Source organism: Phyllostomus discolor, chromosome 14 (assembly GCF_004126475.2).
Source record: "Phyllostomus discolor isolate MPI-MPIP mPhyDis1 chromosome 14, mPhyDis1.pri.v3, whole genome shotgun sequence".
Classification (NCBI taxonomy): Eukaryota; Metazoa; Chordata; class Mammalia; order Chiroptera; family Phyllostomidae; genus Phyllostomus; species Phyllostomus discolor.
The window spans coordinates 22877201-22895263 of record NC_040916.2 but is presented as its reverse complement, the minus strand read 5'-3'; the positions used below and the strand labels follow the sequence as shown (position 1 = coordinate 22895263).

Genomic DNA, 18063 nt, shown 5'->3' with positions numbered 1-18063 from the left:
GGTCTTCGTATGCGTCTCTTTCAGCTAATTACGGACGTACGGACACTCAGTGCTGTGCCTGGTCAGCATGGAGAGGCCTGGCCTGTGGTTCTAGGAATTCTTCTCTTTTGATCATTAATTGTCCCCATTTTCTGCGTTTTCCTTATCTGGAATTCTTATCATGTCATCTTATCCGTCATCTGTTCCCTCATCTCTTCTACTTTCTGCAGGATTCACTCAACTTTCCCCTCTGCTCCTCTAGTGAACTTTTCATTCCTGATGTAGTATCCTAAGTTCCAGCAGCGTTTTCTTATTGTGTGAATGTTATTTTTGTTTTTTTTTCCCAATACTTTCAGGTCTCGGTTTCCTGTGCGCCACCCTCTCTAAAGATTTGAATGAGAGCCGTTCGAGGTTCCCTTCTGGAACGGGATACAGTGGCTCTGCATCCCTTTTCCCTGGTTGGCTGTTTGGGTTGTTGTCTTTGGCCCCAGAGACCTTTGTCTCATGATCGGTGACCTTTCCTGCTCCTTCAGATGTAAGAGCAGAGCACCAGAAAGCTGAGGGGCGCTCTGTGTGTGCCCGAGTGGGATTCGCTGATCGTAGGATAGGGCGATTGGCTGGCTGCTCGGCCCCCCTGCGATTGTGGGGGGTGGGAACAGGGAACACCCCAACACCACGGATCTCACTGTTCTTGCCGGGATACGGCCAGTTTTGTTGGGGAAACACCTTTCAGTCTGTCGTCAGCCTTGGGTTAATTTCCAGAGTTCTGAAAAAGTTCATTTTGACAATTTTGCCTGTGTTCTTCTTACTGCATTTCAGGAGGAATGGCCTTTTTTAGAGGCTCTGATTCCGCCGTTTCTTATTCCATTTCCTTACTCCTCCTTCTGATCTTATGCAACGTTACTCATCGGGAAACGTTCATTCGGGAGACGGTTGAACTGGGGTCGCCAGGGAAATCCGGTCATGACCTCTGCTGCACCGTTGACCTTCACAGTGGCCGTGGCGGCCGTGCCAGGGGCCTGATCTCCGCACTGGAGATGTCTGCCTCCCCTGAGGTTTGTCCTTGCTGAACAGGATGACCTATTTAGATAAGAGAGGACCATTTTCTTCTACTCCGGGTACCTGAATTATAATGTGATCCACCAAGGTGCATAATTATATGGTCTTCTGAGAGGTGGTCTATTTTAGGCAGCAGTTCCTTTGTGCTAAATGGAGGCCGTTTTCACCTTTGGGTGCATTTAAATATATACTTGGGGAGGAAGTTCACGTTGATAAGTTAGTATTAAATTATTTGCATAACGCTATTCAAAAGGAAAGCTTTTTAAAACGTGAATGTTTTAGAAAATATGTATGTTATATATTAAAAATAAGTTTTATGATGAATTATTCTGCCAGTATGGGCTGGATGTCACAAATTTGCGACTAGACAAAGCTTGCACTAATCTTTCGCCTCATTTGTGAAGCATGTGATGTTGACTAAGTGGGGATTTTTGGTGCGGCTTCGAGGGGGAACGGCTGCCCAGCGGGTGGAGACAGAACCTTGGAACAGGGTGGAGAGAGCGCCAGTGCGAGGGAGTGCTACTCTAGATGCATGCGCAGCGGGGAGCTGTGGATCGAGGGGGCGGGCCCTGTCAGTCCCGGAGGCGGAGCCTGCCCGGCAACGGGGGCGGACCTGGCTCCTCGGGTTCAGGGACAGCAAGGAGGCCGTTGAGGATGGAGCTCCGTGAGAGGGAGGGGAGCGTAGGTTCTGCCATCTGAGGGGTCGACAGGCCCCAGATCCTGTGGGGTCTTCTGGGCCGTGACAAGGAGTGTACTTTGTGCAAAGTGTGGTGAGAAGCGACTAGGGGGTTTGGAGCAGAGAGAGAAGATCCGATGTAGGGTTCCGTGGGGCGGTCTGCCTGCTGCGAGGAGAAAGGACTGAATGAGGGGCCTGCGTAGGGACGGGAGAGCCGTCAGATACGCCTGCAAAGAGGTCGGGGTTGGGGGGGACATCAGTGGGACCCGCAGTAACAGAGCAGTGGGCCGGGGAGACGTGGTCAGGGCCCAGACGCACCTTGAACGTGGAGCTCGCAGGGTGCTGGCGTTTTGCCGCAAGGGAGAGCAAGAACTCAAGGGTGACTCAGAGTTTTGACTGGAGGAACCGGTTAAGTGGTAATGTTACTTAACTGCGATTGGGAATATTAGGAGAAGAAAATGTTTGGGGAGTAACGAAGAGTCTTATTTTGGAAATGTAAGATTTGAAGTGTGTATCAGTAGTGGTGCTAGAGACGGGAATTCGGGGGAGAGTTTCAGGCTGGAGCGGCGACTCTGGGAGCTGTCAGTCTGGAGGTGGACGGCGAGTCGGATGGCGTCTCCCAGAAAGACGTGTCCGAGGCTTACCCCCTGCCCCCCACCCCCGCACCCCTCCAGCCCCGGCCCCACCACCATACCTGTGAACGGGTTCTTATTTGGAGACAGGGCCTTTGCAGATGGAATTACGAATCTCGAAATGAGGTCCTCCTGGATTTAGGGTGGATCTGCGAACCCCAGGGCCCATCCTTGTTGGAGAAAAGAGGGGGATCTGAGAGGGACAGGCAGGGAGGGCCGTGTGAAATGCTGGTGGAAACCAGGGTGACGCTGCCACCACCCAGGAAGCAGGGGCCACCAGAAAGCGGAAGAGGCCAGGAAGGACCCTCCTCCGGGGGCTTTTGAGGGGGTGGTCGGCCCTGCGGACGCCCGCACCTCAGACTTCTGCCTCCAGCACCGAGAGACAGTGAGGTCCTGCTGCCTGGAGCCACCCGTTTGTGGAGACGGGTGGGGACCACCCTGGGGAGCTGGTTCAGATAGTATCTGGTTCTCGAGTTGACATCCTGGGAGAGACCCATGAAGACAGAGATGAGCAGGAGGACCGAGGAAATAGCCCTGGCGAAGGCGAGGGCAAAAAAGCAGGGGCTCCGGGGGGGGGGGGGGATGGGGGATGGGAGTAGAGAGCCACATGGTCGTTGTCCCGAGCCAGGGGAAGAGGGTCTCAAGAAGGACAGAGTGATCAGCCGTGTCCGCTGCCACAGAGAGATCTGGGAGGGGGACTGGGGAGGTCAAGGCCGAGTGTACTGCTCAGACAGTGGGAGGAAGCCCAGCGACACAGCGAGGCCTGGGACACGGGGCTGGTCACGGGGACGGTGAGGTCTCCCTTCCACCGCCTGGAAGCGGTGCATCCGGCCTCGTGGCGGAAAAGGCAGGGCGGCCGCAGGTGTCTTTCCAGCTTGGCGGTCTCCCCAGTCCCCCCGCAGGCCGTGTTCCCCTTCGCACTTCAAGTTCTCCTCCTCGAGGAGGAGCTGGGGCAGGGCCAGGACGCAGCATCCGCGCAGGGACCTGCGCTCCTAGCCCGAGGGTCCTTTCTACTACTAGCCGAAATACTCGGTAGTAAGCAGAAGGAAAGCCACCTTGAACTTGGTCTAAGTCGTCGCTGCCTCCAGTCTCTGCATCTGGGCCGGACTCTTAGGTTCCCATCTAACGGAGATGAGGGCAAGAGCGGCCCCTCGGGCTTGGCATGTGGCAGTGGTGGTGACCGGGATAAGAAGGGTGGTAGCAAAGAGGGGGTTCTGAAGGGGCTTGGACGGGAGCAGCTGGAACATACGGACCGAGACTCTTCCAGGTTTGACTGTGGAGACAAACAGGAGAACGGGACACTCAGCCGTATGAGGCCAAGGGAGCGTTTTTGGAAGCTGGGAGACTCGACAGCACGTCTGTGTGTGGAAGAAGGACCTGGAGGGGAGAGGCTGGGCGATGAAGGACTGCGACTGGGGTAAATGCAGGAGAAGCAGGACTCAGGCGGGGCACATGCACGAGAAAAGCGCTGGGCTAAGGGGCGGGGGCTGTAACGTGGGGCGCCGGTGGGAGTCCCTGACCACTGACCCACACCGGAGAGGGCCGGCTTGCTTCTCCTCTTGGATGGCGGGAGAAGCAGAGGCTCTGGGTGCAGCTGAGGTGGGGCGGTGAGATCGACTGCTGGGCGGGGGGGGGGGGGTAGCTTTCATCGCACTGAGTGCGTTTATGATGGTGTAATGTCGCCTCTGCTGGTAGGGTCTAATGGCCACCCCACAAAGACACCCCGTTTACGCGGCTCTGGGACGCAGCGAGGAGGGACGCGGACATCATGTGTTTTACGGACCCTGCTCCGCCTTGGCGGAGCCGTTCATCACCCAGGGGCCCTCGCGATGTCCGTGCAGGCGGGGGCGGGCTCAGTCCCAACCGTGGGCGGTGCCGGCTCGTTTCCCTGGGCGCAAGTCCAGGACCCGCGCGGACTCCGCCCGCCCGCACCTTTCACCTGCTGCACAGCCGCGTCTTAGCATTACCCTCCACTTGGCCTATGCCGGCGGGGCTGCTCGGAGGCCTCACCAGGGAGGCCCGTGTGTCTGGAAATTCTTTTCACGGTGATTTCCCTCCCAGAAGACCGACTTCGTTCCTAAATGCAGCATGACCAGAGGTCCTGGGGTTTGGACCACCTCTGCAGGAGGAGAGTTCGACCTCCGGCCGGGAGGAGGGCACAGCAGTCTCTGGAGGTGAAAGTGCCCCCAAGCTGGAGGCAGACTTCTGTGTTTGTCTTGGGGAGGTGTGTGCAGCTACCTCCTCCAGCGCTTGGCTTTCTCTTCAGTCTGGAAAGCGTTCAAGTCCACGGGTGATGTAAACTGATACCCACTGACCTTTGGCAACACCCAGCAGTCGTCTGTGTTCCTGTCCGGACTGGAAGGGGCCGGAGGGGCCGTGGGGCTGGACAGAGGCTTCCAGCCGTAGGTGCGCAGTGGGCCCTCCGCATCTGACGAGTGTGCTCACAAGATGCAAACAGAAGGGCGCCCCGGAGACACCCTGCCCCTCTCCCAGGCAGACTCTGTCTCTGCAGCATTTTCCTGCTTAGTTGGATTCCCAGCCCGCCTTGACATTCTTAGTTTGAATATTTGACCAAATTTTAAAAAATGCATAGATGTTAAATCATTGCCCACGAGCCCAAATCTGACCCGATATTAATTGAATCGATTAATATGTGTGAGGATGTCTTACGCTTTAAGGAGAAACGACTGGGTGTGCAGCTCATAGACACCATGTTTTGACTTCTTCAGGGAAATATTTATGAGCTTATTTCTTTTTTTTAATGTATTTTCTTTTTTAAAAAAAAGATTTTATTTATTTATTTTTAGAGAGGGAAGGGAGGGAGATAGAGAGAGAGAAACATCAATGTGCGGTTGCTGGGGTTATGGCCTGCAACCCAGGCATGTACCCTGGCTGGGAATCGAACCTGCGACACTTTGGTTCACAGCCCGCCCTCAATCCACTGAGCTATGCCAGCCAGGGCATGAGCTTATTTCTAACACAAATGAGACTCATAGAATCAATTGGAGTTTTCTTTAAGGAGAAAAGGCTGAGTGCAGAGGCGACCACCAAAAGGCCTGGTGGTCTTTGAAAAACATCATTGTGTATCAGTTCTGTTCAATCCGTCGTTGGTTTAACTTGAGTGTCGACGAGGTACCCGGCTTGAGGCGGGAAACACGTGTGTGCCCTGAAGAAGGCGGGGCCGTGGAAACACAGGCTCCCTGCGACCCCGCGTGATCAGGGCTTTGACAGCAGACGTACGGAACTGATCGTCATCCTGCAATGTTCTCAAGTCTGGGAGTCTCAGATGCGCGTTTCAACTCAGGCTGCTATCTTGTTGTGTGCACTTGAATCTTAAGAGTTTCGTGCATACACAATCCAAGTAGGTTTGTTCAATCTTACATTAGAAATCAGCACATTTGCAAAGTGGCACATCTGTAGGTTGATAAAGAGCCTGGTCTGAGAGGAGAGGAGAGTTTCCATTCAAGCTTTTACAATGTATGTGGAATCGTAGAGTCACGTCTAAAATTGTATTAAGATTTATGTACACCATAGAAAGGATGTTGAACCTTGGAACTGGATACATGGCTACAAAAGATATTCATCTTAGAGGCTTAAACAAGCGTTTTCAGTTGCTAAGACAGTAGCTCTTAAAAGTTCTCATCATAAGCAAAGCTTTTTTATAAAAATATATACTCTCTCATGGGCTATTTTTTAAAATTTAATTAATTTATTTTTAGAGACAGAGGAAGGGAAGGAAAAAGAGAAGGAGAGAAACATCAATGAGTGGTTGCCTCTTGTGTACCCCCCTCGGGGGACCTGGCCTGCAACCCAGGCATGTGCCCTGAGTGGGAACTGAACTGGCAACTCTTTGGTTCACAGGCCTGTGCTCAGTCCACTGAGCCACACCAGCCAGGGCACTCTCATGTGCTGTTTCCATTGGGAAGGACAAAGCGACCTGGACTGTGAAGTTACTGTGAAAGAGAGAGAATAGGTCAAAACAGGAATAGATATACACAGGGCCCAGCACAAATAACGCCCCTTTTTATTGCAAAATCATAAGCATGTAACTCTGTAACAGAACATGCAAGCACACTATGTGACATTTTAGATGACATGTTCAAATTGCTGTCCATCTTGGGTGAGACATTCACGTACCCTACCAGCCACATTCGATGGTGTTACTTCTTCCGGACCCTGCATATTTGAATTCTTTTTTAAAAATAGGAATGAAATAGAGAAGTGTGAAGGCACTTTGCCAGAAGGGAACATGCTATGAAAATGGAACTTGTTATTAAGATTTTATCTGTGAGAAAGGATTTTCAAGACGTGGATTGCCAAAACTGACATGTTCCTTCCTTTCACCACCAGGGGTCACTGTAAAGACGTTGCTTGAACAGGCCTAAAATTTCCCTCAGTGGCTCTTTGTGGAGTTTCCATTGTGGACATTTGAATGTGCAAAAGGAATCTAGTTTATGAGGAAGTCTAAAAAATATGTAAGAAAGCAACAAAACATAACCTCTCCCATCATTTAATTGCAAATTAGAGATATGAATCTCTTCTCAGGAATTCCCATCATATGGTGGGTGTTTAATTGAAATGACTTTTACAGTATTAAAGAACAGTTGTGTTTTCATGTCCTCTGGTTTCCAAATTCAGAGACTTTTAAACACAGTTAGTGTTACATACAGTTAAATCTCACTCCTGAACTCTGCTGGGAGCCTGTGCTTCTAACATCACCACGGGCATAGCAGAGGCTCTTTTAAAAGTTGCCATAGAAACGTGTCCTACAAGCCACTCCCTGAGTAGCTGTGCAAACCAGGTCCATGGAGTTATTCTGTGGGCAGTTTATTTATGTAAAACATGACCCTTAAAAACAAAACAAAACAAAAAAACCACTCTGCTAAATTTCTGACTTTCGTTTTCCCTAGCTGACTTCAGGACCCCTCCCTCTATCTGCCTCCCTCCGACCCTCCCTTCCTCCCTTCTTCCTCCTTCCCCTTCTCCCCCCCACCATCCTCCATCTCTCTCTTCTCCTCCTCCCTTCCCTTCTTCCTCTCTGTAGGCTTTCTCTCCAGTATTTCTGGAGTAGAAGGGAAACGATTTCCTCCACTGAGGCAAGAATGAAATAAGAAAGAGCATGCAGACAGTGGTTAATTTGGAGCTATCTGGAGAGGCATTTGAGGAATTTATGGCCTGTCGACGTAGATTTTTCTAAGTTGGAAGCCAGGCTGTGGGCTGAGAAGAACCTGGGAGTGGAGGGCGGACAGGAGGGCAGGGGAGACGGGGGTTGTGTGAGAGGTCAGAGGAGAAAGGTGTTCCCACAGCTGCCGTGGGGAGGGGGAGACGGAGAAGGCGGCGATGCTGAAGCACTCCGTGGGGCCGGAGCACCTGGGCCCCAGGCTTCCCCCCGCAGCTCGGGGGCCCATCCCGCACGTGTTTGGATGCCTTTGGAGCCAGAACGTTGCTGCATCTGTGGGACGGAAGACAAAGTGGGCGAAAAAGAGTTGAGGATGTTGGAAACATACTCATTGGAAAGATGGACTGAAATCCTTGGAGGAAGGGAAGAAAGGGAAGCCAGACAGGAACTGTGAGTTTTGGGGGGACCAAGAGGTGGCTCAGGGCTGGGGTTCTGGACGAGAGGGAGGAGGAGCAATGCCTTATTCACAGCAGGCGAGCAGGGGACTGGGGAGAACAGGAGTTTGCGGCCGGAGAGTGGAAGGTTGGAGTTTGTGATTTACAGCTGGAACAGGTCCAGCTTACAAATGTCCAGGATGTGGTCAAGGGAGGAAATTGCTGAAGTGACATGCAGGTAAAAATCACTGAGCAGGAGAGGTCAGGAAACTAAACACATCTGGAGAACTGGATACATTGTCTCCACCTACCTGAAGCTGCTCAGACAGTGGGTGGGGCTGGGGGAGCGAGCCATAAATGGCGTGGTCCTGAACCGTGTGCGCATCAGAGCGGGTGTCTGGGCGCTTCCTAGGTGACAGCGACAAGGAGGAGCAGAGGTTTGGAGCAGTGCTGAGCAGTAAGAAAACTTCATGGGCGTCTCCTCTCTCTCCCTCCAGCCCCGAGCTGCATGGAGCCTGGACACTGCCCAGTCTCACCCGCCCAAGGGCAGGAGGGAGAGACCTGGGTTTCGGTGATGGCGGCGAGGGGAGAGCTGTTGTTTGGACCAGAGCTGAGTGTGTTGGGGCAACCTGGTGACAATAGCGACGGTTCCAGATGTTGCAGTGCGAGGACTGGTGGGACGGTTGGTGGCACGGGGAGGGAGCGGGCAGCTTGCGGGAGCGAAGGACAAGCCGTTCTGCTAAAATAACCAGGAAACATTTTACAGGAACTTCGCCTTCATAGGAAATTACATTAATGAAAGCGTAGGACATAGAATTCTGCTTTGGAACGGCACAGCCTGGAGTTGAACAAAGCACCAGGTCTGGCGCCAAACCGCCCGGGTTTGAATCCTGGTTCCACCACTTACCGGCCTGTGATCCTGGGCAACCGACCTGATCTTTCTGTGCCTCAATTTCCTCATCTGTAACCTGGGGCTAATTGTAAACCCTTCCTCATAGGGCCGTTGTGAAATAAACGGGTTAGTACCTGCAAAGTGCTCAGAAAGTGCCTGGCAGTTTAAAAGCATTACGTAAAATTAACTTGTTTCATTACGTAAAATTAACTTGTTTCACTCCCAAGTTATTTTTCCCACAGAAATGTCAGTTGTAAAAGGCTTTGAAGACCCATCGTTTGAGCAGAGTCAGGACGCCGAGAGCTGCTGAACTCAGGCCTCACCCTGCAGAGTCCACCCTTGCTTTCCACTTCCTTCCCGCCCGGTTGTCCCCGGGGCGCCTGGCCTCACCACCTGTCTGAGCCTCCCTGCACATCTGAGGTGTCATCTCTGTAGGCCACCCTGCCTCGCAGAGGCAGAGCCCCACCCTTCAGAAAGCAGTTGCAGTTCCTATGCACGTACGTGTGCGTGTGTGTGTGTGTGTGAACCACAGTTTCTTGTATTGGTGCCCGTGGTGGCCCATGTAATGCAAATCACACTCCCTGCTCAGTGGGTGCCAGCGGAGCCGGTGGATTTAGTGGGAACGTTTACTGTGGGAGGGATTTCTGTTCTGGAGAGGATGGGCAGCCAGAGGAGCTTGGACTGGGCCTGGGAGGGACGGGTGACGTTCACAGAGAGCGATCTTCTGTCACTGACCCGTCCCCGGAGGCCAGCTGGGACCCCGGGGGTGTCCTTGCTGCAGCGCGCAGAGGCCGCGGGTGGCCGCCTGCTGGGCTGGAACGCTTTGCCGCGTCAGCAGCGGCCGGCCGTCTGCAGGTCTGCCCGGGATTCCAGGTAGATCGCTGAGGGCTGAGGGCTGTGCGCGGTGCCCTCGTCGTTACCGGCTGCAGGTCTGCAGGCAGAGCTCGCGTGAGGCAGGTGAGAGCAGCGGCTCCATGGCGGCCTGGGGACGGGGGCTTCTCGACGAAACGCCGAAGGTGTGCTCTGGGAGGGTCTCCCTTGCCCACCGGCCGTGGTTCCCCGGAGGCTCCTCCTTCTGGCCCTTCCTTCCTGGCCCGTGATCCTCTGGGAAGCATCCGAGGCAGATGGGGGTCTATGCACCCCGTTTTCCACCTGTGAAAACTCGGGGCCGTAAAGGTTGTTTGAAGACACAACGTATCAAAACCTTTTTCAGGCCTGGCTTTTTGTGTGTTTTTATTGAGAATACAATTGCTTTAAAAAACCAACACCTCAGTAAACTTAACTACCTGTTTCTAGTGAATTCCATGTACAAATAACTGTACCCAAAGATTTTTCCTAGACATTGGCCTTCAGTCTGGTTTATTTCTTTGTTTGCTTCCGCCAACGCCCTTCTCCCACGCTCTCCTCTCCCTCTCAGCTCACGGTGGCGACCGACCTCCAGGTGCCGAGACAGTAGCACGGGTGGGGAGGGAGCTGTGCATTGTAAACACAAAGTTTGGTGAGTTTGACACATACCTGTGGCAGCTGCCACCGCAACCAAGGTGAAGAACAATTCCAGCGCCCCTGAAGTCTCCTCTGCTCCTCGCCAGCCAGCTCCCCGCCGGCCCCCACGCCCGGCTCCGGGAACCCCCCGGTCTGCTTTCTGTCGCCCTGTGTTAGATGTGTCTTCTCCCCTGCAGTGGAGTCCTGCAGCAAGCACGCTCGGTGCCTGGCTCCTTTCGCTCAGCATATGGTTTTGGAGAATCCATGCGTTTGCATTTTCAGTATGTCATTCCTGTAAAGTAGTATTTCCTTGTGGTGATATGCCACATGCTGTCGGTCCATTCACCTGCTGATGAAACTTTAGGGTTTTTTTCCCCCCAATTTTGGGTGTTTACAAAGAAAGCTGTCTCGCGTACTCATGTACAGGTTTTCTGTGCTCACATGCCTGCATTTTTCTCGGGAAGATGATACCCAAGAGCAGAACTGCTGGGCGAGTGTATGTCTGATGTGCTTAAGGAACCACGAAGCTCTTCTCCCGAGTGGCTGCACCATCTTTATTCCCCGCAGCAAGACGGGACTGTTTCCGTCGCCACACATGCTCACCAGCGCTGGGTGCTGCTAACTGCATTTTAACTGCAGCCGTTGTATCTGTGTGTTGGTCCGCATTTCCCTGGTGCTGAGCAGCCTTTCACACCCTCCTGCGCTATCCGTGAGTTTGCTTTTGTAAAGTGTCTGTTCAAACCTTGGCCTATTTCAAGGTGTTTGTTTTCCTAGTATTTAGTTAGGAGGTTTAAAAAAATATGCAGTCTGATACAAACCTTTCACCATGTCCCAGAAATATCTTCTCTCGGTCCATAGTTTACTTTTTAAATCTTATTTTGCCATATCATTTGAAGAACAAGTTGTAACATGGCATGTGCGATTGATTAATTTTTAAAATACCCACATTGTTCATCCTAAGACGTTTTTGCCAATCCAGGTTTGCAAGGATTTTTGTCTTAAGTTTTCTTCTAGAAGTTTTGTAGCTTTAGTTTTAAATTTAGGTCTGTAATTCTTCTTGGCACGTGCGTGATGGGAAGTAAGAGAGGGCCAAAGTTCGTTGTTTTCCATGTGGATGGTGTACAACTGTTTCTGCTCCAGTAATTTTGCACAGGTGCCCTTTCTCCACTGAGTGACATTGGCAGCCTCGTGCACAACCATCTGTGTGTGCGAGTGTGTGCGTGTGTGAGCTGTAATTCCAGACTCTCTTCTGTTCATTGACCTGAATGTCTGTCCCCGTGCCAACACCACAGGATTGTAGCTTAATTATTGTAGCTCTATCGCAAGCCTTGAAATCAGACGGGGCAAGGTATTTGTCTTCATCTTTGGGGGTTATAGGAGTACTTTGTCTTTTCATTTGAAATTTTTAATTAGCTTATCAGTTTCAACAAAAACTTACTGGGATTTGGTTTGGAATTACATTCCATCAATATAACTGATGCTGTCTCATATACCATACTAGCCATTAGCCGCACGTGGCCATTAACATTACGGTTAATTAAAATGGAACAGAATAAAATAAACGGGCCCCTCAGCCACATCTCGTCCCCGGTGTCAGGGACCACATGCGGCTGGTGGCTGCACCGTTGGCACGCTCACTTGCCGAGGAACGTTTTAGTGGCTGCGGTGGGTTCTGCTGGACGGCGAGCGTGGCCGTGGACCCGCTTGGAGAGCGTGGCCCCGGCCGTGCGGACACAGCCCCTGTCCTTGAACATGGTGCTCCCTCTCCCTGAGTGAGGTCTCCCCCACAGGGGGAGATGGGTCCCAGCGTAGGTTCTGCATGTATCATATCCAACTCACCCTCCTGTACTTTATGGTTTTGGATGCTATGGTAAACAGTAGTTAAAAAGTTTTTGTTTTCCAATTTTTCGCTGCCCGTGTCTAGATGTGTACGATTTATTTTTGCTTTTTGACCTTGTTTGCAGTGATCTGAATTCATCCCTCTGTTCCGGCAGCCTTTGGTGGGTGTTCCTCAAAATACTCCTCGTACACGGTCTTGCTGTCTGTGAATGAAGACAGTTTTACTCTTTTCTTTACAGGTGTGTGCGTTTGAATTATTCTTCTTGCTTTGTTTCACTGGCTGGGAGCTCCAGGATAGTGCTGAGTCCAGAAGGACAAGCAGACAATTTTGTTGACCTTTTCAAGAATCGACATTCAGTTTAATGGGTCATATATGATGTTTATCTGTATTCCATTTCATTTATTTCCACTCTTGTCTTTATTGTTTCCTTCCTGCCACTTGGTTTGGATTTAACTTGCTATCCTGTCCCTAACTTCCTAAGATCGAAGCTTAGATAATGGGTTTTAAAGCTTTTTTATTTGGTAGTAGTGCTATTTTAAAGCTCTTATTCATTAAATATATTTTAAATTTTCCCTGCGACTTCCTTTTTGACTTCTGGTACTTTAGAGATATGTTGTTGATTTCCTAACATTTTGGCATTTTCTGGATGATATTCACACCTAAAAAGGAACGGCTTTGTTCCTTTTAGTTGAAACCTGTCTGTCGGGACCCCCCGTGGCCCATTTCGGCGAATGACCAGCCCGCGTCTGGAAAGAGCGTGCACTCCATTGCTGTTGGGTGGCTCGTTCGGTTGCTGCTGTCCAGGTCAAGTTTGTCGATGATGTTGAGCAAGTCTCGTATGTCTCTCGATTTTTCTATTTACTTGTTCTTTCCGTCAGCAGCCATACTTGTAGATTTGCCCATTTCTCCCTTCCGTTCTGTCAGCTTTTGCTTAACTACTTTGAAGATCTTTACGTTGCTTACCCCTTTAAGATTATTCTTTGCAAATCGAACCCTTGGTCATTATACATGTCTCTCTCTTTATTCCTAGTAATATTTCTTGCTCTAAAATCTTTTACATTTGCTGTTAAAATAGCCACACCGACTTTGTTTTCATTAGTGTTTCCATTGTATATCTTTTCCGACTCTGACTTGAAATCGACGTATTTCCTTATGTTTAGAGTGTATTTCTTGTGGCTGGCTGAGCACATAATTTCATTTTGCTTTTTTATTCAAACTTCGCTTTCTGCCTTCTAATTGTGGCCTTTAGACCACTTATAGTCAATGTAATTATCGTTATGGTTGGAGCTAAGTGTATCCTCTTGCTGTTTGTCTTTTACATATGTTATAAGCCTCTCCACATATAAACATACCTCCTCTCCATATGTTTTAAATGACACCCAGAATGCATGGTCATTATGCTTGCTTTAAGAAGTCAATTATCTTTTAAAGATACTAAAAAGGAGACAGAGCTGCCCTACATTTACCCATGTAGTTACCATTTTCAGAGGTTTTTGTGTCTTTGAGTCGACCCGAGTTTCCATCTGGTATTATTTTCCTTCGGCTGGAAGAGCCGGCTCCACCACCGCTGGTCAGGGAAGTCTTCCGACAGCACATCCTCCGATCTTGTGTTTGTCTGAAAAGGGCACCATTTTGCCTTTGTTTCTGAAAGATACTTTCTCAACTGGTGCAGAATTTTAGGTGGCAGTTCTTTTTTCTCCTGCACCTTAAAGATGTCTCCCTTGAACGGTTCCTGACGAGAAGTCTACAGTTATTCTGATCTTTGTATTGTCTTGCCTTTGTTCCCTCCTCTGCGTTGCTGCTTTTCTTTTGTCACCGATGTTCAGAAGTGAGCTGGGGGGTGCCTGGCTGCGGTTTTCTTTGGTGGTTGCTGCTCTTTGAGTGCTTGGACTGATGCATGTAGAACCTGTGGTGTCTCTTTTCTCTGACATCATTTGGGACACCCAGGTACTTGGTTTGTCACCCTTGGGGACTTCGGGACCTGTCCCGCTTAGATCCGGCAGGTGGGAGGTGGAGGAGCAGGCAGGAGCGCGGGCGGGAAGCGACACAGACCAGGCCCGGCAGCGCGAGCATCACTTCTGCTGCTGTTCCGCTGGCTGCAGCTCAGCCCCAGCGAGGTGACAGGCGGGGCTGCAGCTCCGGGGGGGAAGGAGGGCCGGAACTGTAGGGAAGCCGTGCCGCGAGGAAGAAGAGGAGAATGGACTCAGGGGGACAAAAAGCAGAGAGATTTAAGTTGATATGGATTGTTTCTATGCCTTACTCTAAATTTTGAAGTATAAATTCTCAGTGAAAGACCCACTCTCTGCCCAAATTCTATCATCTTTGAAGTAATTCTCCTTTCTTTCCCTTATCTTCTCCTCTCTCTTCCTCCCACAAATATTAAATCTTTCAAGCGTTTTGCTACTCTTAGGGCATATATTGATGAGTGAGATAGTCTCCGTTACCATAGCAACGGTAACTTTTATGTTTTTTCATTTCTTAATATTCCACCTAAAATCACGTGGAACAACATTACCTGATGACTTTGACAATGAAAACCGTGCTATTCAGCATTGTTGGAACAAGGAAATAATGTCCATGGAAAACTTATAGGAAAAAAAAACCCCATGAAACTATTCTCATTCATCTCTGATTGCTTGCAGAAATGAAATATTCCATAATCTTTGCCAAGCAGAAAGCACAACATTTCCTTCAACAACTCTCCCCCCAAAATCCCACCAAAACCCCAAACAAAAAAAATGCACTAACTGCAGGACATCTAATTTCCCACGTCTGTTTTTAATTTTGCTGTATACATATTTACACTGACTCTTCATTGATTGTTTTCCTTCCTTGCCGTCGTTGTATTGCAGGATACATGGTGTTCCAGAGAACTTTTCTGGAAACGGGTGAGGTGGCTCCTGGCTTGGTTTCGTCCCATTTCTTAATCGGATGGAACAGTGCCCTACTTACGATTCAGTCGCGTTCGTAAGTGGGAGACACGAGTGTCCTTCTAGGGAAGTCGCAGCGCTGACAGCAAACGCCGGTCCGGTGGCAGGGTGCTGTCACTTGTCTGTCCTGAAATGTGCACTTCCGTTCTTGTCTGAACCTAAGAAAAATAAATACGCTTGTTTTTTCATTCATTATTCATTGCACGAATAAACATTGACTGGCCTCCCACTCCACTGGGCCTCTGCATGAATGAGTGGCTTAGACTGCAGGTTAGGTGCAGTTTTTAGGCTTGAAGAGGTCGTGGCGTTCTGGGGGAGACAGACGAATAAGCAGATTTTTAGTGTGCTGGAAGAGCTCCGACTGTCAGGTACACAGATTCCTTGGATGGCACAGAGGTAGGACCTCCCGCTTATGAGGAGAGGGACCCCAAAGCCCCGGAATTTATTTATAAAAAACTGTGTATTCATTCTTAGATGTTTAAACTTCCGTCCCCTCCCAAGTCCTCTCCCTTTGATGCAATACGTCTATCGAGACGTTTTTCCACGGCTCAGCACAGTTTTTGAACTCGTGGATTGTGATGCCTTTCAGTGCTTCTGCTGTTTTCCGTTTCACCTCTTCCACCTCGGCAAAATGTTTCCCTTTGAGGACTTTTTTCATTGAGGGACACACACAAAAGTCACTTGGGGTGAGATCGGGTGAATAGGAAGGGTAGGGCACAGGGGTCATGCCGCTTTTGGTCAAAACCTGCTGAACACTCAGCACCATGTAGGCAGGTGTGCTTGTAAATCACCCATCAGGAAAAAATGGGCAAACATGTTGAAAGAGTTTTCAAAAAACACTCACTGAAGCCGAACGCAGCCTCTCACAACAACACCAGCTGGTCCACTGATACAGATGGGTTCCTAGAACACTCACCCAGCAGGGTTGGAGTGGGGGAAACCTGTGCTACAAGGGGCCCACCCTCCAGAAGACAATTCTGGGTGGGTTTTTTTTTGGGTCCCTCCTCATACACTTGTGGGAGCCTCACTAAGGACCTGCAGGAGAGGCCTGAGAGGTATTTTGGAGGATGGTAGGAGTTGACCAAGAAGAGAAGAGAAGGTGAAGCTGCTTGGAGGTGAGGGGGTAGCGTTTTGAAGTGAAGAGGAGACCGTGCAGGGTCACATGAGAAGCCGCAGCTTGCTGCGTGTTGCTGGAGCCTGGGACTGGGGCAGAGTGAGAGAAGGGGCGAGAAGCAATGCTCAGAAGGGGTGGTGATGACTTTCGTTGATGGAGAAGCTTTCATGTGCCGAGTGCTTCATGTGTGCTAGTGTTCGATTGTCTTCAATGACTGGACTTCAGCGTTCAGAGCAAGGTCAGGTTCACAGGAAACCAGAGTGGAAAGCACAGCGTGTTCCTACACACGTCCTGTCCCCGCCCCCCAGCGGATGGGGGGCACTTGTCACCGTCGACGGACAGGCACTGACACGTCACCGTCGCCCAGCAGACCCTGTGGTCTGCACTGGGACTCACTCTTGGGGTGCATTCGACGGGTCTGGGCAGAGGTGGCATCGATGACTTGCAGCCACCCCTGAAACATAGGACAGAGCGGGTTCCCCGCCCCGAGCATCCTCCGTGCCCCGCGTCGCCCTCCCGCCTCCGCTCACCCCTGGCAGCCACGCATCCTTTCCTTGCCCCTGGGGTTCTGCCTGTGCCAGAGTGTCCTGGAGTCGGAATCCTGTGGAGTCTTTTCAGAGGGTGCCTTCCCTTCCTTAATCATAGGCATTTAAGGTCCCTCCAAGTCTCTTCACCGCTCGGTGGCTCATTCTTTCCAGCCTCGACTGCCTAGTCCACTGCCTGCGTGCACCACGGTGCATTGCCCTTTCACCCGCTGACAGACACCTGGGTCACCCCAGGTTTTGGAATCTATAAGTACAGCTGCTGTAAACACCTGTGCACAAGTGTTTGCCCGGGCATGCTTTCCGCTTCTTCAGGTAAATACCGAAGAGTGCATTCCCGGGATCACACGGGAGGAGGATGGACAGTTTCATAGGAAACCGCCGACTCCCTTCCCCAGTGGCTGCCCCTCGTGGCCCTCCCACCGGCCGTGAGTGAGGTCTCCCGCCGTCCCACGTCCACGCCAGCACGTGGTGGTGTCCCGTTTGGGATGTGGGCGGCTCCGGCAGGCGTGCAGTAACCCCCCCCCTCCCCCCCCCCCGTTGTTTTAACTTGCTTTTCCCCGATGACGTATGTGTGATCTGGAGCGACTGTCCCTGCACACACTTGCCGTCGTCTTCTTTGGAGAGGTGTTCGTTCAGGTCTTGCTTCCGTTTTTAAAATCAGGTTGTGTGTCTTCTCCACCTGCCAGAAGCATGAGGGGGGTTTTCTCAGATAATCACTGTGAGAGCCTGGTCGAGCTCCTGGAGGTGGAACTAACAAAAGTGTGGGTCCCCACTGTGCCTGGGCCCCCACTGTGCCTGGGTCCCCACTGTGCCTGGGCCCCCACTGTGCCTGGGTCCCCACTGTGCCTGGGCCCCCACTGTGCCTGGGTCCCCACTGTGCCTGGGTCCCCACTGTGTTTGGCCCCCACTGTGCCTGGGTCCCCACTGTGTTTGGCCCCCACTGTGCCTGGGCCCCCACTGTGCCTGGGTCCCCACTGTGCCTGGGTCCCCCCCACTGAACCTCCCTCCAGCAGTTCACCGGGTCCAGGTGTTCCGACCCCGGGCGCTGGTTCCCTCGGAGTTTCCTGCTTCTGGCTGGTGAATGTCTGTATGCATCTGTCTGCCTCTCCAAATTTGGGGGCGATGCCTTGTGACCCCACTGCCCTGATGAGTACTAAGAAGGGCGTTGATTTTCCGGTGTGTTCCGCGTCTTACTCGTTAGGAGACAGTGGCAACCTCCAGGCTCCGCGCAGGCTGGCCCTGAAACCCCAAGTGCTGCCACTTGACTTTAAAAGACAGGTCTGCTATTTCTCTCATTTCAGCGGTGAGTTAGGGTGAACGTACAGCTTAGTCTTCGAACGGGAAGCCCTTCGGAGTTAAAC

At 51.2% G+C, this 18063-nt stretch overlaps 1 protein-coding gene across 7 annotated transcripts in view; it reads left to right on the top strand.

Moving 5' to 3' along the window:
• DNM3 (dynamin 3) overlaps positions 1-18063 on the top strand; it is a 369351-nt gene that overhangs the window by 82776 nt on the left and 268512 nt on the right. The gene's annotated exons all lie outside the window — the stretch shown is intronic.